The 24,662-nt window shown below is 40.7% G+C and overlaps 2 long non-coding RNA genes across 3 annotated transcripts in view; both read right to left on the bottom strand.

Moving 5' to 3' along the window:
• LOC129471430 (uncharacterized) overlaps positions 1-24,662 on the bottom strand; it is a 453,095-nt gene that overhangs the window by 206,142 nt on the left and 222,291 nt on the right. The gene's annotated exons all lie outside the window — the stretch shown is intronic.
• LOC129471431 (uncharacterized) lies at positions 4,829-12,557 on the bottom strand. The gene is made up of 3 exons (XR_008653588.2): positions 12,448-12,557; positions 7,248-7,398; positions 4,829-5,056 (listed from the first exon to the last, which is right to left on the bottom strand). It is a non-coding gene; the product is annotated as an uncharacterized lncRNA (long non-coding RNA).

Genomic DNA, 24,662 nt, shown 5'->3' with positions numbered 1-24,662 from the left:
ATATATATACTATATATAATTATATATAGTATATATATAATTATATATACTATATATAGTACTATATATAATTATATATAGTACTATATATAATTATATATAGTACTATATAATTATATATAGTACTATATAATTATATATAGTACTATATATAATTTATATAATATACATAAAATACTATAAATATATAATATAATTATATTATATTATATGTATATACTATATATAATATAATATATATAATTATGCATATATTACATATAATATACTATATAATATGTATATAATATTATGTAATATGTATACATTATATAATATGTATATACTATATAATAATATACTATATATAATATACTATATATTATATATAATATATAATATACTATAGTATATTATATAATATGTAATATACTATATTATTATACAGTATATTATATATAATATATAATATACTATATTATTATATAGTATATTATATATAGTATATACCTATTATGTAATATGTACTTTTATACATTATATAGTATATATGAATCATATAATGTATAAAATATACACATTATTTTCCCGAATATATATACACATTATTTTCCCTAATACATAGAGTATATATAATGTTTAAAATATGTATACATATTATAGAATATGTATATATATGTATATATTGTAGAATATATAATACAATATATACATATATAATACAATATATACATATTATATATGTATATATACATGTGTATATGTATATATATGTGGCGAATGCATTTTTAAACTTTTTAAAAATTTTTCTTTTTGCTATCTTTTGTATTATATCTATCTTTTGTATTATATATTATATATACTATATTATTTAATATATAGTATATATATGTTATATAAGTAAATATTTTATGTATTATATAATTTACTGTTGAATGATAAAAGCAAATTGTGGGCCAGGTGCAGTGGCTCACGCTTCTCATCCCAGCACTTTGGGAAGCCGAGACAGGCAGATCACCTGAAGTCGGGAGTTCGAGACCAGCCTGATCAACATGGAGAAACACTGTCTCTACTAAATATACAAAATTAGCTGGGCATGGTGGCACATGCCTGCAATCCCAGCTACTCAGGGGGCTGAGGCAGGAGAATCGCTTGAACCCAGGAGGCACAGGTTGCAGTGAAGTGAGATCACGCCATTGCACTCCAGCCTGGGCAACAAGAACGAAATTGTGTCTCAAAAAAAAAAAAAAAAAAAGAAAAAGCATATTGTGGACAAATACATAGTGTATCATTTACACAACATTTAAAAACACAGAAAACAAAGCTTCATTTAAGGAAACTTTATATACAGTAAAAAAGTAAAGCAATGCTTGGAAATCATAAGCATCATAGTAGAACAGTGGTTATATTGGTGAGAGTAGAAAGGAGAACAAATACGTGAGGATTTACACAAGGGGCTGCGATAGTGTTGGTATAAAGCTTTCTTAAGCTGAGTGATAGATATAAAGGATAATAAATACCTTTTTAAATACACTTTTGGGTGTCTGAAATACTGATTAAATTAAAACAAGTAAGCTTTACTCTTTAAGACTCTGTAACTCAGCTCTATCACCCTCTCCCCACTGTTGTCACCATGATATATTGATGAATTCTCATCCATACCCAGTCTGCAGTTCTGTCCATCCTTCCTACCGTGTCCTCCATGACTTCAGCACTCCTAATGCTCAGCCAGCCAATGACTTCACACTTCCTGGGTCTCTTACATTCCAGCAAACTTTAACTGCCCTTGTCTTAGTAATGCACAAGATTCCTAGCAATGCACGTAGCAATGCACGTAGTTTCCTAGCACACTACGACTTGTTTTTTGTTTTTTTTTTCCTCTTCTTTTTTTTTTTTTTGAGATAGAGTCTCGCTCTTTTGCCCAGGCTGGAGTGCAGGGGCGCAATCTTGGCTCACTACAGCTTCTGTGATTCAAGTGGTTCTCATACCTCAGACTCTCAAGTAGCTGGGACTACAGGCACATGCCACCATGCCCATCTTATTTTTGTATTTATGGTAGAGAAGGCATTTCACCATGTTGGCCAGGCTGGTCTCGAACTTCTGGCCTCAAGTGATCCACCCACTTTGGCCTCCCAAAGTGCTGGAATTATAGGCATGAGCCACCGTGCCCAGCCTGTTTTTTTCTCTCTTGTTTCGTTATTTATTTTTAAAATTATTATTTTTTGAGACCAGGTCTTGCTCTGTTGCCCAGGCTGGAGTGGACTGGTACTCCATAGCTCACTGCAGCCTCGATCTCCTGGGCTCAAGCCATCCTCCTGCCTTAGCATCCTGAGTAGCTGGGACTACAGGCATGCATCCCCACACCCAGCTATTTTTAAAATTTTTTTAATAGAAATGGGGTCTTGCTATGTTACCCAAGCTTGTCTGAAACTCCTGGCCTCAAGTGATCCTCTTGCCTTGGGCTCCCAAAGCTCTGTAGTTACAGGTGTGAGCCACCACTCCCAGTCACAAGCTGCATTTTGGATCCTGTCACCCAAAACATCTCTACCCAATACCCCTGGCACTCTCTTCTGCTTTTTCCTCGCACTTGCCCAGCTAATCTTCTCTTTGATCTCCTGGGGTCTCTGTTTCCTTGACTTTCTCCCTCCAATCTTCCCCTGAGTTATTTTCTTCTTTCCTAGCAAACTACGACCTATAACCAACATCTTAGAGCTCTGGTTGCAACTGTCTTACCCAACTCCAGCTGTCCACTTTCTCGAATCCTGGCTTGGGATGCTGAACAATGCTAACAGAAATCATGTGACTGCCCTGATCAGCATCATTTCAAATCTGTTTTCTCCAGAGGAGGGTGACTCTAGGTCCTGAGCCACTCTTTTCACTCTCCCCTAGTTGAAATCATTATCTGCCTTAAATATCAGCTCTGGCTCCCCTTTGCCTAGAATGGCGAGCTAACTGTGGCCTGGAGAGCTAACGGCTCAGGGAGGTGCCTCAGGAGTGAGCCTGGGAGGAGGACACCTCTTTGGCAAGCTCTGCATCCCCATCTTTGCTTCAATCTGAGTTGGTCCGCTTTAATCATTTAAAATATTGGTCTTACAAGTAAGATTTCACGTAATAAAAAAGGGAGGAGTCCTGCTCTGCAAAATCTTTGAGTGGCTTTCTATTACACTTGGTATAACACACAAACCCATTACTTAAATGGAGTTTGTGGGATGTGGCTCTGTCCTCCTCTCCAACCTCATTTAGTGCTATTCATCCCCGGCATCCCACACTGCAGGCACAACTCTACTCTCACCTCTAGGCTCATGTGCCTTCTACCTGCTCACAGACCTGTTCCTCTGTTCTTTGTATGCCTGATGCTTCATTTTCAAATCTCTCCTTACATGTCACCTGCCCTGGTCTTCCTCATTATTCTCTATCACACTACCTTATTCATCTCCTTAATAACACTTCTTGCCGTCTTTATTCATTTTTTTGTTTCTTTCCTTATTCATTGTCTGTTTCTCCCCTCACTAGACTGTAACCCCCTCGTGATGGGAGGCATCATGTTTGTTTCATTTAACAATTAGTAGCAGAGCCAAGGAGTAGCTTCAGCCCCTCTTCTAAGGCTCAGAGTAGGAAAATGGATTTGAAATGATGCTGATCAGGACGTTCACCCCAAATTGCCTCAAATAAAAAACTAAAGGAGAAACAGCATCCTTTGGTGCACACCCTTGCTGTACACATAAGGCTTTGTAGAAGGTGCCATGGCTCTCTCCATTCCAGTCAGATGCTGCCCATGGACCTTTGTACAGAGAAATCCTGGAGGTGCGCTGGGATCAGTGTATCCCTAGCGTATCCTGTTCACATGCATAGGAGGCACACAGGAACATTTTTTCGAATGAATCAATCTTTGAAAGTTTGAAAAATACCAGCTTAGGAAGTAAACTTCACCTCTCCTAAATCACTTCGAGGAAGAAAACTAATTGGAAGTCAGTTTTCTCGCTTCTTCTGATAATCCATTGCTTACCCATTGTCCTATTCCAGGACAAAAGACAACACACTACACAAAGAAAAAACTCTCCTTCCCAACACATGTGCTACATTGAATCTCCAGATATGATGAATTGAGACATTTACAGAGTTAAGCGTGGAAGGGCGAACTGATTTCACAATAGATGGGATAACTAAGTGTTTCAAGATTCAGCTTAAATGTACTCAGTCCATCTTGATATAAGTAGCAAACCTTCAAAAGGTTGGAATGCCTGTCATTGTGGCAATATGCAAGTGCACTGCAGGACACAGAACAGTAGTTAATTCATTCAAATATATGAGACAGATTAGACATGATAAGTAGTTAAGCAAGCCAAAATCCTAAAGAGAAAAATCTCAGTGGTATCCACGTGTGTGCACAGGTTGTCATGGCCACACCTCGGCTTGGCAAGTGCATCCAGGAACACTTTCTCCTAGGTTGCCTTTTCCCTCGCCTGTCGAGATTGTCCACAAGGCTTATAATAAAACATGGTGAGAGAGCAAACGTGGGTTATGTGGGTGTATTTGTCCTTCTCTGCAAACAAGATTGAGTCTTTTAGAAGAAATACACAAGCAGAAAATGGCTTCAGACAAAAAAACATAGTATCTATGGGTAATAGAAGGGACTGTGAAGGCAGATGGGTGCAGGGTGTTCAGGTGTGTGAATTGGGCATCTGGGTCAGTACAGGGCTTGGAACTGAAATGGAGGTGATGGTGGAGGTTATACAGTAGGGAGAGTGAGTCTAATTATGATGACAGCTACAACTTTCATTTTAAAAAACTCTGACAAACCAGGTACTGGGCTCTTTACTTAGGTTTGCTTTTTTAACCCTTTCAGAAATACTATGAGATAAGGGCTTTTATTATTCTCATTTTATATGTGAAGACACCGAGGCTCAAAGAGGTGAAGTAATTTGCAGAAGGTCATGCAGTTAATTCCAGAGCCAGGATTTTATCTAGGATTCCGTACTTCCAAACTTTGTGCTTATAAACACTGTTCCATCAGCGTCCTCTGTTCCACTGTGTATGTTCCATACTGTTTCACCGTATTCTCTATTGGCAGGACAGTCTAGAGTCCAGGAGAAAGGTTAAGCTTAGAGCTGTAATTGTAGGGGAATTTCTTAGAACATAACAAAGACAACGAGAGAGTCGATCTCTGGCAGCTTCCCCGAGGTGTGGTATACAGGTGGGACCTGGGGAGCACTGAGAATTTGTATTGGAGAAAGTATCTGTTGTTCCTTAATTTGAGGATGCAATAAAAAAAGAAGTAAATCTGTGGCTGAGGTGAAGGGCAGAACAGGAAAGACACAGGAAAATAGATGTAAAACAATAACCACTAAAATGTACTGGCCAGTTTACTGAATGCTTAGAATTGCTGATATTGGTTTTAGATTGAGTTGCTTTTTCCTCAGGTAACTCCATGTAGCAGGGTCTAGGGTGAGATGCCTAAGGGGTGTATTTATTTAATGATGGTTAATGATATTCCTGAGTAGAAGGGAAGAGGTCAGTTGGTTCTCCATAAGAGAAGTCAAAAAGGTTGCAACAAACGATGTAATTCCTGCCTCACTATCAGAAGAATGGCAACTGGTATGGTTTGGCTGTGTCCCCACCTAAATCTCATCTTGAATTGTAGCTCCCATAATTCCCACATGTTATGGGAGGGACCTGGTGGGAGATAATTGAATCACAGGGGGCAGGTCTTTCCCGTGCTGTTCTCATGATAGTGAATAAGTCTCATGCGATCTGATGGTTTCATAAAGGGCAGTTCCTCTGTACGTGCTCTCTTGCCTGCCACCATGTAAGACGTGACTTTACTCCTCCTTTGCCTCCCACCATGATTGTGAGGCCTCCCCAGCCATGTGGAACTGTGAGTCCATTAAACCTCTTTCCTTTATAAATCACCCAGTCTTGGGTATGTGTTTATTAGTAGCATGAGAACATACTAATAAACACTTGTCTGATTCATTATCACTATGCCATTTCTTTCTCTAGAGCTTTACTACTCAAAATGTGGTCCATGGAACATTAGCACCATCTGGCAGCTTTATCCCAGACTGATTGAAATAGAGCTTGCATTTTAACAGGCTCCCCCAGGCAATTCCTATATGCAGTAACATCTGAGAAGTACTGCCCTAGACTATGTATTATGCCAGCTTGGCAACTTGGTGAACTCTTGTTCAGCCTTCAAAGCCTAGCTCAGATATCACCTGTTCTTTAAACTTCCCCTAGCAATGTCTTAAAGGGTTAATCCCTCCTTCCTTTCTGCTGTTTCTCCTCCTACTCATCTCTACTCTGTGCTCATGACACTGTGTTCTTGAGGAGAGGGTACCTGTGTTACTCCTCTTTGTATTCTACTGTGTCAGCTGTGTCACTTCAACAAGACAGGTTCTGAAAAGCATCCAGTTATTCGATTTAGTTATTGTTATTCAATTTAAGTCCTTCTTGAACAATGATTTTTAAATTTTCGTATGCACAAAAATGACCTGGTCATCTTGTTAAATTGGAGGCCTGTAGACCTCACCCCTATGAATTCTGATTCTGCATGTTTAATTGGGCCCCAGGAATTTACATTTTATCTAGCAGCTCTAAGGATTTCTGGTGCAGATGACTGAGGGAAATCTCTGGTTTAGAAACATTTCCTGGTGTCTGTAATATGGAGCTTCCTTCTGGTCTAGTGGATTGCCGTTGTCCTGCATATTGTGCTGGTCTTTATGTCCTCTAGGTATCAAGAATGCCTTAATCGATTAGTATAGGAGATACCCAAATATGTATGGACTATGTATCAGTAAGGATGCCTTTATACAGAAATGAAAATATGCTACATTGCAGGCTCTAACAGTCTCAGTTACTCGCTATGGTAGAGACTGTTGCAAAAAGATCTCTTTCCCTAAGGTGGATGTTGCAGTGAGCCGATAATCGCGCCATTGCATGCCATCCTGGGTGACAGAGTGAGACTCTGTCTCAAAAAAGGAAAAAAAAATCTCTCTCCTTAAATGGACTCAGTGGTTCTTAGGACCCATTCCAGTATGTGGGAAACACGTGAATATTTTCCACATATACAGCTCTGACTGTGTGAGTGCCGCTATGTGCCAGGCAACATATGGTAGGTGAGTACATTGATGATTTCATTGAATTCACACCATGACGCTGGACACGATGCAAGGCACACTGTCACCCTTTGAATGATAAGAAAATAAAGTCAGGGGTTCTTGCTTCTTTCCTGTTTGCCAAACTGTCTCTCAGTGTTTCTTCAGCTATACTTTTTACTCATTATCCATGCAAAATTCCACAGGGATCAGCAGAGGGGGTGGTTGTCAGGCTTCCCTAAAGTTCCTTCACTGCACTCCACTTCTAAGCCTTAATCATAACCATTTTTCTCCAGTTGTAGAATATATCTGTACTAGGCCATGTCTGGAAAACACAAAGAAGTGATTTATTTCCTTTCTTAAGAGAATTTTTAAACAGTTTGATTTTTCCTTAGCTGGTGCTCCCTCTAAATCCACACATATCTTCATGGCTGGAGTAACAGATACATGGATACATATTTTTGAGTTGTTATAGCAATGGAATCAAATCACAAAAGAGCGGAGACAATCCATTTTTGCAGTTAATTGGAAAGACAGTTAGAAAATTAGATTGTCAGGGGCATAGCCAATTTAGTTAATGCTGCAGAGTTCTCAAAGAATAAAGCAAAGTTGTTTTTTCTCGGGAGGATTTGTTATTTGGAGGGTTAGGAGAAAAGAACGGATTAAATAAATTATGGTATATCCATAAATTGAGACACAATGGTGCTGATTTCTTTCAATGTCTACTATATGTAGGGCACAAAGATGAATACAGCAGGCCCAGTTCTTGCCCTCATGGCATTTATTGTCTATTGAATGAAGTAGAACTATGTAGATCTATATATACTATCATCGAAAGCCATCCAAGATACATTGTAAATAACGCATAATGTAAAAACAGTATGTGTTTGTGTACAAATGAATTTGCCAGATGGTTACATCCAATGTTATTAATGGCAGTTATCTCTGAAGACTAGCAATGGGTTTGGGTTGGGAGTCGGAGGAATGGAAGGGAATGATGAACTGTGCAATTTTTTGTGGCAGGGACTGTGAACTACCTGCCCTCGAATCCCTTCTTCAGTCAAAAAAGAAAACAAAATCAAACCAAAACAGAACAAAAAAATACACACAGAAAATAAACCCCAAATATTTTCCAGACTCCTTATGGCTCGGTGTAGTCATAAGACTAGGTTCTAGGCAAGTAGAAGTGTGGTATATGACAGCTAGAAAGGGAAGGGATTTGCCCTTTTGCCTATGTTGCTTTCTGCTGCTTGGGATGTGGATTCCTGGTATGGTCCCGGCAGCCATCTTGGACCATGAGGCGATCTGGAGGGCAGAAGCCATGGACGGGAGAACACTAGGATGAAGGACCATGAGTCTCCTTCCTACCAACCTGCTACCACTTTTGCTGTCTGCTATGATAGTAGCAGTAGCCCCATATGAATGTTTTAAATTAATTAAAATAACATAAAATAAAAAGTTTAATTCTTCCCCCCTACTAAGCCACATTTAAAGTGCCCAATGGCTACCTGTGACTAGTAGCTACTAAACTGGACAAGATAAATAATAGAACATTTCCATCATCACAGAAAGTTCTATCAGATAGTGCTGCTCTGCTGCCTGGTTCCTGGTTCCAGGCTTTATAAGAGCCAATAAATCCCCATATTTACATCTTTGTTACTTGTAGTTGAATTAAACATACACTATACGAATTCCATTTTATAATGACCATATATCAATTTTATGATATAAAACTCATATAGTTTTAAATACACAATTAAACATCAAACACGGATTAAAACAGATCAAGATATATTATAAATAACTTGGTTTGATTATTTAAAAAAACAGGAATATTGTGTCAAAAATAAAATTTTTAAAACCCTGGGTATAGAAGAGATCTAGAAAATTATAAACATTTAGATGTGTTTCCAAAAGCAAAAGTCTGGGCATCTGAAGTTTATATAAGCTTCACTTGGAATTGACATAGACCGCACACCAAGTAGGTGTATACATTTCTATAGAGTTGCTGTCTGCACATTCAGCTATGGAGCATATTAAGAATGTTCTGAGAGATACAGTGAACATTCACAGGAGACACTTTTATAAGGATAAGATATGGTCTGGTGCTCTCTAGCTATTTATCAAACTCTCTGCTGTTTGCATTTGAAAATATACAAAGACATTACATTTTAAATGCCCTAAGTTATATTGTGTTGCCTTTGAACCTGCAGCAAAATTATGATACCACTGTGTATTTTTAAAGATTAAATATTTCTCATATTTTTGCACTACAGCAAGCAAACCAAAGGCTTTTTAGCATTCCAGGTCATGTAGACTCTTTCAACAAGGTTGTTTATTCTTCATTCAATGTGTGCGGGATTCAGGAGAATCATTGCCATTCTTATAGGAAGGTGCCACCCGGGTAATTTTTGGCACATAAACGTCAATGCATATTCCATATTCTGATCTGTTTGGAAAATGCAGTACAGAAAACCCATTCACCAGGCTAGGGTCACCAAGGGCGGATAAACCAATGCTCTGCAGTGGCTGCTTATAACAAAGTAGAAAAACCTTACGCTTTCAACAGGGCACCACATTTAGTAAGTCCCTAAGCATCCCCACCTGGTACTCTGCCAGCACAAACGGAGGACATGAGTTAGTTTTTCTTCCCTTCCTCACGTTTGTGTGTGTGTGTGTGTGTGTGTGTGTGTGAGAGAGAGAGAGAGAGAAACAAAGAGAGAGAATATTTTATTCTTCCAAGTTGCGATGATTTGACGTGCTGTTTTTACATATTTCCATTTTCTAGTTTCACTGAAAGTCTCAAAGGCTTATGGAGATGAGAATCAAAAGTTGGGAAAGTGTGTTCCTGGTAGGCAAATGGTGCTGTTATGAAATCCTTTCTAAAAATCACATTGGAAAAAAAGTGGTTTCAATTGTGGACTTTATATGACCACTGTGTCACTTTTATATTTGCCTGAGAAACAAAGGGATGAGAGCAAGGAGTGAAGACGGTTGGGAGATACAATTCGGAGAGAGGGCCTGTTTCTAATACTCTTAATACTAACTTGGCATTTCAGAGTGTTGTTTATCTCCTTCCAGTTCCATCAGCAGTGGTGATTTTTAGTGCCATCTTAGGAACTTCTTCTACTGTCCCATTCAATACAGTGTGAAGTTTGACATCCAGAAAATATTGAAGAACAATTTAAATTTTTACTGAAATCTCAAGAAAGAATGAGCAAAGGGGATTACATTTTTAACTCACAGAAATGTTATAAAGTTCTCTTTTCTGCCTTTTAGTCCATTGTTTCTGGAGTGCAGCCAACTCTTGTTGAATCTCCCTAAAACCTCCACGCTTTCCAGACTCCCTCTAGCATGGTTCTTTCTTGACTCCTGACCCTTGATATTTTGGATCCGGTATTTTCTTTCATCAGGGTCTTGGTCTTTTGTAATGTAAAGATTTCAAGATTTTCTAGATGTTTTTTGACATTTTGGATCTGGTATTTTCTTTCATGAGGTTCTTGGTCTTTTCTAATGTAAAGATGTCAAGATTTTCTGGATAGTTTTAAATTATCTTCCTGCTATTCCCAGCATTAACACAACCAAAGGCCCTAGAGGCTGAGCAGGCAAACCCAGAAGCCACTCAGTAAGCAGTGGGAAGAGAAAAGCCTGAGAAACTTGCATGCTACATTTTTCCTTTTGTGTGTTTCGGCTACATAAAACTTCTAACATCCTTCTAGTTCATCTTCCTTTCTTCCAGCCTTCAGGCCCCCTTAACCTTAGCTGCTCTGCAACATTAGCTAGTTTTTATCCAACGACTCCTCCCCACCCCAAAGCCAGCCACCTGTTCCTTCCCTCCCCTCTTCCCTCCCTGCTGCCTCTGCTATGTGTCCTTAAGCTAGTTGCCTCGGTTCCCTTGCATGTAGATCACACACCTGTTCTAGAAAGTCCCAGCGGGGCCCTCCTCTTCTGAGATTGTAAGATTCAGGTCACGCCTACTCAAGAACAAACACCTGACTTGGTTAAAAGTGAATACCTGAGCATGGGTTGCTCCTTCTCCTTTAAAGTATTTTTTGATAGCACAAGTAACAGGTGTATGAGTATAAATTCCTATACAAAATGAAGACCATTAAGAATGAGACTGAAATCATTCCTTCCTCTAACCCCAACCTACACCCCCTCAATTTTTTGAGAGATTAAAGAAACACAAAAAGCCCCAAATTTCATCCACTTTACTTCTTTTTTTTTTTTTGAGATGGAGTCTTGCTTTGTCGCCCAGGCTGGAGTGCAGTGGTGCCATCTCAGCTCACTGCAACCTCCGTCTCCCAGGTTCAAGCAATTCTCCTGCCTCAGCCTCCCATGTAGCTGGGACTATGTGTGCACGCCACCATGCCCAGCTAAGTTTTATATTTTTAGTTAGAGACAGGGTTTCACCATGTTGGTCAGGCTGGTCTCAAACTCCTGACCTCAAGCGATCCACCTGCCTCAGCCTCCCAAAGTGCTGGGATTACAGGCGTGAGCCACTGTGCCTGATCTCACTTTACTTCTTTAGGAGTTTGATCTGTATTTTTGCTGAGAGTTTGCTATGTTTTTATACACGTAAGTATATCCAAAAACTGTATAATTTTGTTTTGTAAAGAATTATTTAAACATATAAATGCTATTCCCATACATTTTTTATTTTCCAGTTCCTCTTGAATGTCTGAGAGGCTGGCAAAAATGAGATAAGCTGGGCAAGTGTGTTCTTGGCAGGCAACTGGTGCTGTTTTGAATAAAAATAAAAATGGTACACTGTGCTTATTGTTTTCATTTCCATTCTTTTGCCCTTAATATCATTGTTACTATAGAAGAACACAGATCATTTTTAAAAACAGCTGCACAGTATTCCATGCAGTAGCAAGAAGTAGAATAATCATACAGGTAGCTAAAATTTATAGACTGCTGTTTGCCAAGAACTGTTATTATTTAATCTTCAAGGAACCCCATGAAATAAGCAGCCAATATTAGTCCCATTTTACAAACAAGATATCTCAGAATCAATACAAAATTACCATGCCTCATTTCATCTGTTGCCAGACATTCCGGTTGTTTCAATTGCTTGCAGTGACAAACATGAGACCAAATCTCCTTGCCGAGGTGCAGATAGGATGGTGCCAAGATGGGAACATATGAGATGTGGGGCATCTGCATTTTTAGATTCAAGAGATACTTCCAGACTTCCCTCATGATCGTATTAAGAGACACTGTAAATATTGAGAAGGGTGGGGGTGGATCATAGAATGGGGAGTGAGCTGGTAGGATGGCCAGAAAGGGGACGGGTGGAGGGATGTATGGCAGATGCACCTGACGGCAATAACTTGCTTAAGCCTACCCTGAAAATGACCCTATATGGCACCTGAATGTGTGTCTGGAGTTCCGAGCTAAGGAATCCAGGAGGAGCCACCTGGGAGATTTGTTCCTTGTCTGTGAAGCACATTTGAAGCCCTTGGATCCACCCTGTGGAATGTAAGCTGTACAGGAGATCCGGGCCCTTTGTTTTGGGTTCATTGAAGGTTGCCAGGTGGAGGTTGTTAGGCAGAGGGTGCTAACTGAAAATGCTATATAAACTGCATGCTTTTTGCAAGCAGTTGTGGTTCTTCTGCCCAGTCTGCCGCCACTGGACCGTCCCTGTGTAAGTTTCCCACTAATAAAACCCTGTGTCTCGTCTGCTGGCTCAAGTCTTTTTGGCCTCTTGAACATGACGCCATCCTTGTGGAGGTTAACAGGCGTCCAGCACAACAAGGCACAGCTCAAACTCCAACTTCATCCACTTTCTAATTGTGCATAAGGAAAATTCTGGGTAAAAGCAGCCTTTTCCCACTATTTCTTCCCACGTCCCTACACTCCAAGGCATCGTCTCACTTCTGCTTTGTCTCCCCTACCCAAGACCTTCCACCCACCCTGCGGTGCATCTGGGCCCCAGCTGTGCCAATGTTATTAGGCTTAGGAAAGATTTCAAGCCTTTTAGTATTTACTAAGAACATAAGGCAGGCAGGCAGGCCTCCATCCCTACGTTCCATTTACACAGATGTCAGCCCATGGATGTAGGTTCATTTTTCATTCTTTAATCCACAGGTAAGAATTAAACCATAACCTGCCTCACCAACACCACAGCATCAATATTTTCTCAGACTGGAACATGGTTTCTCCGTTCTTATCCACCATTTAAAAATAAACTTAACATATGGCATTTGTCTTATGTCAAAGGAATGCAATGTGCTTTTCTTGACATATGACTCAATTGAAACACTGGGAAAAACTTTGATATTTCAGAGGAGTGTGCAGTGGGAGGGAATAGGATTGCTACCTTCCCCCATTAAACCAGTTAATCCCTTGAGGCAATTTTCCAGAACCTGAGATGTCTTGAGTTTCTCAGATAATTGAGTTCCTTAAATCAAAATATGTGTCATACAGACCCAAGGGTAATGCTGGATACTTAGTAAGACTTCTTAAAATCACAGTCAGACCAACAGGTAAAATGCGTGGAAGTTGGGAGCACCTAAGATTATATTTATGCAGTTTTCTCAAAGGCCCTGCAATGCCAGACCAATCATTCAAACACACCCCAATGACACCACATCAATGAAGGTAAAGCAAAGAGGACATGGACACACAGCAAAAGCTTGCAAGTGGGGAAAACATTCATATACAAGCAGAGCAACAGTGAAAATAACTACCACTTGCTGGATGTTTATAAATCAGGCACAAACTTAGTGCTTTGCCTATGCGATGATGTTCAATACTCAGAACCATCTTCTGAGGCTGGTATCGTTATGAGACCCATTTTACATATGGGGAAATTGAGATTTAGAAAGCACAAAATTTTGGACAAAGTTATACAGCTATTGAAGAAACAGGAATCCAAGTCCACTTCTGTCTGATTCTAGAGCTTGGCCTGACTCTGTTCATAACAAAGGCTTGTTATTATATGTCATCAGGGAGAGCAGGTTGTAAATCCCATCTCTCAAAACATAAATATGATTCTGTGAATTTTTGCCTCCAAACAACTTCTCAACTTTTTTTCTTTTTTTTTTTTTTTGAGATGGAGTCTCACTCTGTCACCCAGGCTGGAGTGCAGTGGTGTGATCTTGGCTCACTGCAAGCTCTGCTTCCCGGGTTCACGCCATTCTCCTGCCTCAGCCTCCTGAGTAGCTGGGACTACAGGTGTCCGCCACCATGCCCGGCTAATTTTTTTGTATTTTTAGTAGAGACGGGGTTTCACCATGTTAGCCAGGATGGTCTCGATCTCCTGACCTTGTGATCCGCCCGCCTTGGCCTCCCAAAGTGCTGGGATTATAGGCATGAGCCACCGCACCCGGCGAACAGCTTCTCAACTTTCTAACCTGCCTGTTCAGGCACTGAAGTAGCCTCCTAGCTGCGTACCTGATATTCTGATCCCTTCACCTAGGTTATTGGAAGAGTGATCTTCCAGGGTACTAGAATATCATCATGAGATCACTTGCTCAGAAATCCTCGGTAATTCTTATATATAGCTCTATGGCTAAGACAGTGCCCTACAGACAGTGAGCACACGAACATTTACTGAATGACTAAACATGCTCCAGTGACCTTCTTCCTTTCCCTGGCACAGTTTCTGAAATTAGGTATCCTAGGTCACACCTATAGTTCAGGTGATGTTAAATACTGGAAAAACACTCTCTTCTGAGTCTGAAAGACTTGAGCTTTGTCTTTCTGAGCTCTGTGCCCTCAGGCAAATCCCTTCATAGCTCTGATTCTTTTTCCTTCCGTGTCCCTGTTACCTGGTCAGTGTAAATTTAGCAATGGTATATGCCTAAGGTACACAGGATTCTCACAATATCATCATTAATAAATACTGTTGAAACATTTTATCAGTCAGTCACACCTTAGTAAATCAACAGATCTGAGCCATTTCCCCTGTGACTGAGAGGTGGGAGCAGGGTATATAGGGAAGAAAAGTTTTTGTGGACCAGAAGAGGAGGCCTTCTTGGAACATGGTGTCCTGCCTGGCAGAAGGTTGGTGGTGACTAACTACCCCCCTGGGGGCCCTGGAATTTTAGAAGTTGCAGTGGGGAGGACAGAAGCTCCTGGGAGGGAAAAGAAGAATGCTTAACAAGAACCAAATGGGCCCAAGACATTTTACTGACCTCAGAATTTTGACTACCTGAGACCCAGATTGAGCTGTGGGCCTAGGAGAAAGAGAAACAGTGAGGAGGACACAGCTGCCTTCTCTGCCTGTGTGAGCTATTTTTGCCTAAGGCAATTTGTTCCTGGGGACTTTGAGAGAATTTTTTAGGTACCTATTGCTGAGAAACAAACCACCCCCAAACAGCAATGATTTATTATTGTCTCCTCATTTGCTGGACTGGCAATCTGGGTGGTTCTTCTGCTGGTCTTGCCTGGGGTCACTCATGTAGCTGCAGTCATTTGACAGCTTGATCGATGCTAGAGAGCCCAGTGGCTTCATTTATGTGTCTGGTAATTGATGCCTCAGCTTTCCACGACATGCCTTCTCTTCCTCCCATAGGCAACACTGGACTTCTTGACAGCAGGGACATCTCAGGGTTCTAGAAGGGTGACAGCAGAAGCTGCAAGGTCTCTTAAGGCCCAGGTTTCAGGAGTTGTACAACATCACTTCTGCCACATCCTATTGGTCAAAACAAGTGGCAAGGGAAGCCCAGATTCAAGAGGGTGGAACAATGGAGCTGCCTGTTGTTGAAAGGAGCGATGATGTTGTGCTGCAGAGATGCCTGAACATGGGGTGGTATGAGTCGTTGTGGGCCATTATGGTAAAAATCTATGACAGGGGATATCCTTTCCCATAGGCAGTATTTCCAGAATGTTCTGCCCCTACCAGCTAAGAATTTTACCTACAGATTATATAGTTATTTGGTTTCCTGAGGTCACCATGAAAGTTAATGGCTCTTGGTCAATGTGGTTGGGGTTTTGGTGACCAAAGCCAAACCAGAAACCTGCTTCTAGAGCCTTTCTGGGTCTTTGACTCTGCCTCTCCCACCTCCCTTTTCCTCCTCACTGAAAAGCATGGTGTTGACCTAAGGCCTAAACATTATTAAATAAAGGAAAAATTGTTTTGACTCTTTAAGATGTTTTTCATCATCTTCAGGAAAGGTAACCAATGCTAGGGACTGTTCTGTAACTGTACTATCAGCTGGCATTCCATGGGCCCAGTCCCGGAGCAATATCACATTCAAAGATACCAAAGCATAAGTAATTCCCATCTAAACTTGCATTTCTTGAGGAGTATTAAAGAGGATCCAACTCCTAACCTAAAGCACCATTTTCTCTCGGTTTCAGACTCCCTCACACCTCAAGACTGCCCCACCGTCTCTGTCTCCCTAATCTCCACGCTTTGTTTCCTCTTCATAACCTCTCTGATGCTCTCAAATGGTAGGGCCTACACTTCTCTTCCATCGTTGGTTCCCACATGAGTTTTTTCCCCTCTATAAGTCTCTTTCAGCTCCCTCAGAAACAAATCCCCCAGTCTGAGCCCTTCTTCCACAGATTGGCTTATGGTTTTGTGACCTTGCTACTAATGACATTTTGGGCCATATAATTCTGTTGTGGGATTGTCCTGTGCATCGTAGGATGTGTAGCAGCATCCCTGGCCTTTACTCACAAGATGCCGGTAACACTGCCTTCCAGTCATGACATCCCAAAATGTCTCTGGACGTTGCCAAATGTTCTCTGGGTGGCAAAAGCACCCCCAGTTGAGAACCGCTATCTTAGCCCAACCTGTATATTAAAGGCTCTTGGAAAATGAGGAGGGATGACCAAATGGATTTCCGTACTGAGAGAGAAGGGCAATAAACCAAAAATATATTTATTACACATTTAGTAACTTGTGTCTCTAGTATAGTACCATGATCTAGCAGTGCCGTCAGGAGAGAAGAATGACCCAAAGACAAGTTAAATTATGCATTATGCACTCCAATCTGACATGAGCATGGGATACTAACACGAGCAGCCGCCTGGTGCCGTGGAACGCCAGGGCAGTTGGGTTCAGGTCTGAGATCTGCCACTTGTTTTCAGATTCAGCAGAGCTGTGCTGGGGTTGAGTGTGAGTCATTGAAAAGGCTCTTCACATGTTTCTAATGTGAACTTCTGGTTAAGAAATTCATCTTGGCCCGGCGCGGTGGCTCATGCCTGTAATCCCAGCACTTTGGGAGGCCGAGGCGGGCGGATCACGAGGTCAGGAGATCGAGACCATCCTGGCTAACACGGTGAAACCCCATCTCTACTAAAAATACAAAAAAATTAGCTGGGCATGGTGGCAGGCGCCTGTAGTCCCAGCTACTCGGGAGGCTGAAGCAGGAGAATCGCTTGAACCCGGGAGGTGGAGCTTGAAGTGAGCCGAGATCACACCACTGCACTTCAGCCTGGGAGACAGAGTGAGATTCCATCTCAAAAAAAAGAAATTCATCCTAAAGGCTCAATAAATGGAAGCAGCTGTGGTGGAGAGCCTGCTGGGATGGGAGATGAGAGATCTGAGGTCTCTATGAGGTGGTTCACTAGCTGTGTGACCTTGAGAAAGGCATTTCACCCTCTGGGACTTATTTTTATCATTTTTCAAACAAGGGACTTGAACCACATCCATATTTCTTGCCAAGACCACCTTGGATGTTTGTCAAAATGCCTATCTGTGCCCTGATCAAATTGGAATCTATCAGGGTGGGAGCCCAAAGATCTACATTTTTAAAATACATTCTAAGTTTTTGCTACAATAAGGCCAGCAAAGATGTAGAAATTATTCCTAGGTACCAAACTCTATGATAAGCTTTCTTTGTTTTCATACCTATCCTATGTTATTATACCCATTTGACAGATGAAGAAACTGAGGCTCACACTGATCGAACAAATTCCTCAAGGTCTTGGGCATAGTAAGTTTGGGAAGCCAGTTCTAACCCTGGGCTACAGAGCCACAGTGCCACAGCCCCTAAACATGACTCACGGTATAGTCTGCCTCCCTTCTGAACACTGACTTTTGAGTGTATCTGAACTTGAATGGTTTCTGAGCCTCCTGACACCTTGAATGTTTTGACTAATTAAAAATTTTCCAAACTATTTGCCTTTACCTGTAAGCAGTGATGGCTTTGAGAAAAGGCAGTGTTTTTTGGTGGGTTGGGAATAGGAAGATTCACTGAAATAAATATAAGGAGAACACAGCTTCCAAAGATGAGCCGCTTTCCTCATTAAGCCTATTTTTCCAGGTTATCATGGCTAATTCATTGCCATATTTCATTATATAAACTAACTGAAAGTTTATAAGTAAGTACTTTTCCGTCAGAGGTTGCAGTTAATTTTAACTTCAATAATCATTAATGTTTCTGTTTTTATGCCGACTGATCCTGAAATTCTAAGAAGTCACATAGAAGCTGGTTTGCAGTTTTTATCCTCTTTTCTTCTCTCCTAGATAGTCTATTTCCGACAGCCATACTGGAGAGGCTGGAAGAGGCATTTGTTTTGATTTTCTTCATTAATGTTTGATCTGTTCAGGATAAATCACAGAGAATGCGTACCAGGCTGAACATTTGCAAGGAAAATCCGCAAAATAAAGTCAAATTCAGATATAATTTGGTTACATCAATTCATCATGTCTAGCATTACTGACAATATTTAGACAATGTAATTCCGATTACACCTGCTTTTAGGGAAAAAATCAGTTACCCTAAATTAAATTAACATTTTTAGTGTATATAATTTGTAGTTCAGAATGAGCTATAATTATCATTTAGGAGAAACCATGTGGAATGCATTACCAGCCTTCTAAGTCTTGGGTTTTAACCATGATCCATGACTCAAAATGCTTTATCCAAACAGGTTGTAAATTCTGAGACAAGCAAGATGCATTTCAGTCATTTCTACTTTAATTCCAAATGAAGAATTCATTGTCTTTTCAAATTATAATAAATTGAAGAGCAATTTCCCACTAAACAAATCAAGGAAATTGAAAAATTACTTCTCTGGGAGCTGTTTTCTGCATCCTTTAAAAAAAAAACCATGGTTTTATTATTCTTGATGTGTATACTAATAGACATCTGCATTGCCAAAACAATTTTCTTCCCCTTCTTCAAAGTAGAAGGTGAACTCTGAAAAATGTTAAATGTTCAATGTAATTTCATTCCAGGGGGAGTCTGGAGCCTGCAATGAGAGCTCACATTTAAGAACCTCAATTAATATTTAGAACATTAGCTCCCAAAGCCTTTCTCTCTCAATGATGCACTTCCTGGGGAATCACAGAACTATGAGTCCTGAAGCTAAGGATTCATGTTAGCCATACCTGTGAACACTCAGATGTCCTCAAAATTGTTGGGATTGTTAAATTAATCTGAGATTTAGATGTACATAACAATCTTGTAGAAAAGAGAGGAAATGGTAATGCACGAAAGACCAAAATGGGGAGCTGAAACCAAAGCCAGGGAATGATTTTTTAAAGTCAGGTGTGCTCTGTCTTTTGAACATCTATTTCTCCTGCCCTTGTTCTTCTCCTTTAGGTAGAGACATGGGGAAGAGTCTTTGATGAACAGAGAACAGGGGTATATCTCTATACTGCCATTTCTTATTCAACCACACCAGCAAAACACTTTGACTTACTCTAAAGAGTGACTTGGTCTCTGGTTAGGTGATCTGGACCTGGATTCTACGTGCAAGGCTTATTTTTGTGGCTATTGGCACTATGGACATTTCTGACTTCATTTCACAATGCTGGGCTCTGGCAAATGAGTTAGGAGCTTTCCATCCTGTGGGTTGCAGCTTCTCCGAAGAGACTGGTTGGCGGGCACTAAGACCAAAGTACCCTCAGTTTGAAGAAGAGTTTGTTCATCTAGGAGGAGCATGTTGAATTTTAAAGGGCTTTTCTGAGGGTACCATGGAGTTTCTTGGAAGGGCACCCTGTTGGCAGGATTTTGGTTGGGGTGGTCACTGGACATTGGAATATTTTAACTTCATGGTTCCCAAGTTGTGACAAATCAATGGACAGACGTAGGACATCAAACTATCAGTTGAGTGACTATCGTCTCTCATGGAATTGTCCTATTTCTGTAGCATGAAGGCAGTTTAATTTCACTTCATTTTTATACTCTAAAGTTGGATTAAGAAGACAGAAAACCAGGAAGAGTAGTTTTATATGGGAAATCAGTAACTGTCACCATGTGAAAAATTTTCCCCATTGTTTCATTATTCCAATCAGTATTCCTAATTTGTGTCAATACAAACACAGATTTCTTAGATTTAGTGGTGAAAGTCAACTTATATACCAAAGAACTAAGTCCAAAGCCAAGTCATAGATGGTCTTGGAGATCAGCTACAGAATAATGATGGTCCCAAAGCTCTGTTTCAGATGGGAACCAAAGAGCCAAGCATAAATATGGCTTGACAGTAGCAGACTCTTCCCAGAGGGACTCTAGGAAGTGTGGATAAAGATCATGAGAAAGGTTATTATAGATCTTTACTAAGGGTGGAAAAGAGGACCTCTTTTTTTTTCTAAAATTTCACTTTTCTGGGTGATATTTTAATCATAAATTCTTTTTTCCTAAATAAAAAAATATTTCTAAGTCCATAGTAATAAAAATCTATATATTTGGGAGGAAATTGAGGGTTAGGCCTGGGGATAAAGATTTTTCTTTTGCCACCGCCTGACATCCTTCCCTCTCCCCTTCCACATACTAACCAGTTAAACATTGTAGAAATATATAAACACTGGAAAATGCTGACTATTTCTCTCTTGGTGATTCTCAGAGTAGTGATCCACAAGGTTGTGAAGAAAACTCCAGAGATTCATCTCATTTGTTCTTTGTCTATTTATAAAGTGCTTAGGTCAATGCCCGCTGCATAGCAAGTGTTAGAAATAAATTTGTTATTATTACAATAATTATTCTGAGAAATAAATAAGATAAGGTTTGTAAATATTTCAGCAGAATGCTTGTCACATAATACATGCTCCATAAGTGGTATTGAATATAGATAAAAATTAGGTTATATAATGAAACATCTAATTATATATTGTTGTTATTGTCTTTGCTTAATGAACTCCTAGTCATCCCCCAAAATCCCAACTTGAGTTAACCTTCAAAAAGAAGCCTTCCCTACCACTCCTAAATATAATTAGTTATCCTATCTTCTGTAGCACTTTGGTACTTAGATATGATATGTACATGTTTTATTGTATTATAATGAGTTGTTCACTGTTGTGGCCCTTTTCATAGGTCACAAACTCTCTGAAGGCAAAGATCATGTTCTCTTCAGCATCAGACTTCCTACATCCCATGGTGTAGTGTCTGGCCATGTGGTAGGTGCTCAATAGACATTTGTTAAATTGTGCAAAAACGCTAGGCTTAGAGACAAAGGGAACACTCCCATTTTTATGCCCAAACGAAGATGGGAATGTAGAGAATGTTATTCTTTGAAAAAAGAAATCTCAGGGGCTTACTTGAAAACAGGCTTGAGTGCTTACAAAAATGAGTGCCAAAAGCAATGTATAAGCAACTCAGGCCTAATGCAGCCTCAGTGCGAGAAAATATCCCAGCCTCTTTCTTTGACTCAGCAGCTGCACAACAGATGGGAATGACTGTGGCTCAGTCACGCTGCCATGGGACTAGGGAAAAGGGACCTGGCTGCAAAAGGAAGAGAACATTTTCTCCCATTTGTTCATTTGAAAATACTACGTCCTTTAAAGATCACCAGCACCATACCAACATAACTTGACGTGAGTTTTGGTGCTCACGGGGGAAAGGGGATCTAAAATGAAATCCATGTACCCCTCATGGCCCTTATGAGGATGAGATGTGAGCCATCTTGTCTAAAGATGTCCTTTCAACTTCCCCAAGGTCTGGCATTTTTTTCAACCCACAGAGTGACGTGATTGGGACAAATGTAGCCAGAGTGGCGGGAAGGATCTGAGCAGAGAGCTTTGGTCCAGAAAATGTCCGTTTATGGGGCTGAGTTTGCAAAAACTGCAATACTTTGGCCCAAAGCCACTGCCACACAAGGAAAATTCCAAGCGTCTGTGTATCCTCCACCACGCCGTCCCACCCCCTGACTGGGAGAATGGTCTCCATCTCTCCTGCCTGGCTGCAAGAGAATTCTCCCAGTTAGCTGGCTTACCCACTTCATCCTGGGCCCTATCCCTGTTCCCCCAAACAAAAAGCAACTTTTCTTCTTTCTCTGATAATAAACTCATTGCTGTATCCATTTAACATCAACCAGGGTGGGTACCAGGCATGGTGTGAAGTGATGTGACAAAGTTGCAGAAGTGATTGTCCTCAAAGAGCTCCCAGTTTTGCTGCGGACAGGGACTGTAGACATGCAATTATAACACAGTTTTGATAGGTCCTCAAAGAAAAATGTGTTCAAATAATTATCAACAGGGGTACCAGAAAGGTAGTTCTGTTTAACTTTCCTGGGGAATTGGTAAGATGAGGGTCTTTTGCCTATCAAGTTAGAAAGATAAGCAGCTAGCATCACCTATGGATTCTAGAAAAGGAACTTGGTATCAGAGTAGAGGCCATTTCTTTATAAACTGTTCAAAGAGCTCTCGATTATATGATAGATCTTAGGGAAATAGCTTGTTTGCACTGAGCTTTCCCTTATAAAAAGGGGTGAGTGGTTTGCAGAATTTTAATGCTTTTTGTCTAGAACTATCACAGTCTTAATTGTCTCCAGGTATTAAATCTTTGCACACATGGTTCCAATCCTTAAATTTTTTGCCATTACGATAAGCATGTGCCTGAGCCTTCCATTCCTGGCATAGCTCAGCAGAAAGCACTTCTAAGCTTGATATTACATTTCCATGCATTCTGAACGGCCACTTGTTCTAAGTCTGTGAAGGTACTTCAGGCCTGTAAAAGATCTATATCCCTTGAGAAACAAGTGCCAGCGCAGAGCAGATTCAAGGCAATTGATCGGAAGAATGAGTTGTTTTGCCCTCCAAGCACAAACCCTGCTGGCATCACACACAGGGAGGGAGGGGAATAGAAGCTGGTCCATGAACAGAAGAGTTTGAGAACCTAGCTTAACCTCTGGGGCAGGTGCCAAATATAATAGGTTTGTGGAAATTGTAGATTCTTGGGCCCACCCAAGACATTCCAGATGCACACAGCTCTGTGTCTTTCAGAGTCTTTAGACTGAGTCTTCTAAGACAGATATATCTGTGGTCAGTAAGAATCATTTTTTACTGAAACATGCTGATGTATTGTGATGTTGCCATGTCTTTATTTTGTTTTTCTGTCTTATCAAAAAACTCTTTCTCTTGGCTGGGCACGATGGCTCACACCTGTAAACCCAGCACTTTGGGAGGTTGAGGCTGGAAGATCACTTGAAGTCAGGAGTTCAAGACCAGCCTGGCCAACATAGTGAAACTCTGTCTCTGTTAAAAATACAAAAATTAGGCAGGCATGGTGGCATGCACCTATAATCACAGCTACTGGGGAGGCTGAGGCAGAAGAATCACTTGAACCCGGGAGATGGCAGTTGCAGTGATAAGATCATGCCACTGCACTCAAGCCTGGGTGACAGAGTGAGATGCTGCTTCGGGAAAAAAGAAAGGTTTTGTCTTTACTGGGGATGTAGAGTGGTAGGTAGAAAGGGGTAGGATATTGGAAAAGAGAGAATGAAGTGGGACAAGAAAGAGAGGGAGAGGGAAAGAGGGAGGGAGGGAGACAGAGAGGAAGATAAAGTGGTGAGAGGGGACAAAAATTCCACACTGCCACAAATGTATTACATGAGGAACTTTATCAGCAGCAGATATATCTCAGGAGGTTTTATTCTTTTTTTTTTTGTTTTGTTTTGAGATGGAGTTTCGCTTTTGTTGCCCAAACTGGTGTGCACTGGCATGATCTCGGCTCACTGCAACCTCCACCTCTTGGGTTCAAGTGACTCTCCTGCCTCAGCCTCCCAAGTAGCTGGCACCACAGGCACCTGCCACCACGCCTGGCTAATTTTTGTATTTTTAGTAGAGACGGGGTTTCACCATGTTGGCCAGGCTGGTCTTGAACTCCTGACCTCAGGTGATCCGTCCACTTTACTCTTTAAGAGTAAAAACTAAAAGTGAAGATGACAAAATTCTGACAACTAAACATTAATACAACTTATAGGTAAAATAAAATTTTACGGGGTTGGCAAACTTTCTCCGTACAAGACCAGATATCCACAGACAATATATAAATGAATGAGCATGGATGGATTTGGCCTTCTTGGCAGTAGTTTGCGAACCCATGGTAAAAGATAGGTTAACAACTGCAATCTCACTAGTGCAATGCATCTTTTGATCCAAAGGAGGAAGGCGTCTTGGGATACATTTCCCATCACCTTTCTGCTCTTCGTAGGCCACAATTTTGTGTTAAGTCAGAAAATATCATCTTTTCTCTTTGTGATAGAAAACTCCGAGGCATGATTCTTTCACCCAACTTCCCACTAGTTCCATAAATTTGGATCTCCTTTGTCTTTAAAAAAGAGGTAAGCAATATTCCGTGGTATATGTATAACACGTAATGGACTTTGGGGACTCGGGGGGGAAGGATGGGAAGGGGAGTGAGGGATAAAAGCCTACACATTGGGTACAGTGTACACTTGGGTGAC

Source organism: Symphalangus syndactylus, chromosome 21, assembly GCF_028878055.3.
Source record: "Symphalangus syndactylus isolate Jambi chromosome 21, NHGRI_mSymSyn1-v2.1_pri, whole genome shotgun sequence".
In the NCBI taxonomy this organism is placed as follows: Eukaryota; Metazoa; Chordata; class Mammalia; order Primates; family Hylobatidae; genus Symphalangus; species Symphalangus syndactylus.
The sequence above is the reverse complement of the archived record's forward strand: the minus strand, read 5'-3'. Positions and strand labels throughout refer to the sequence as shown.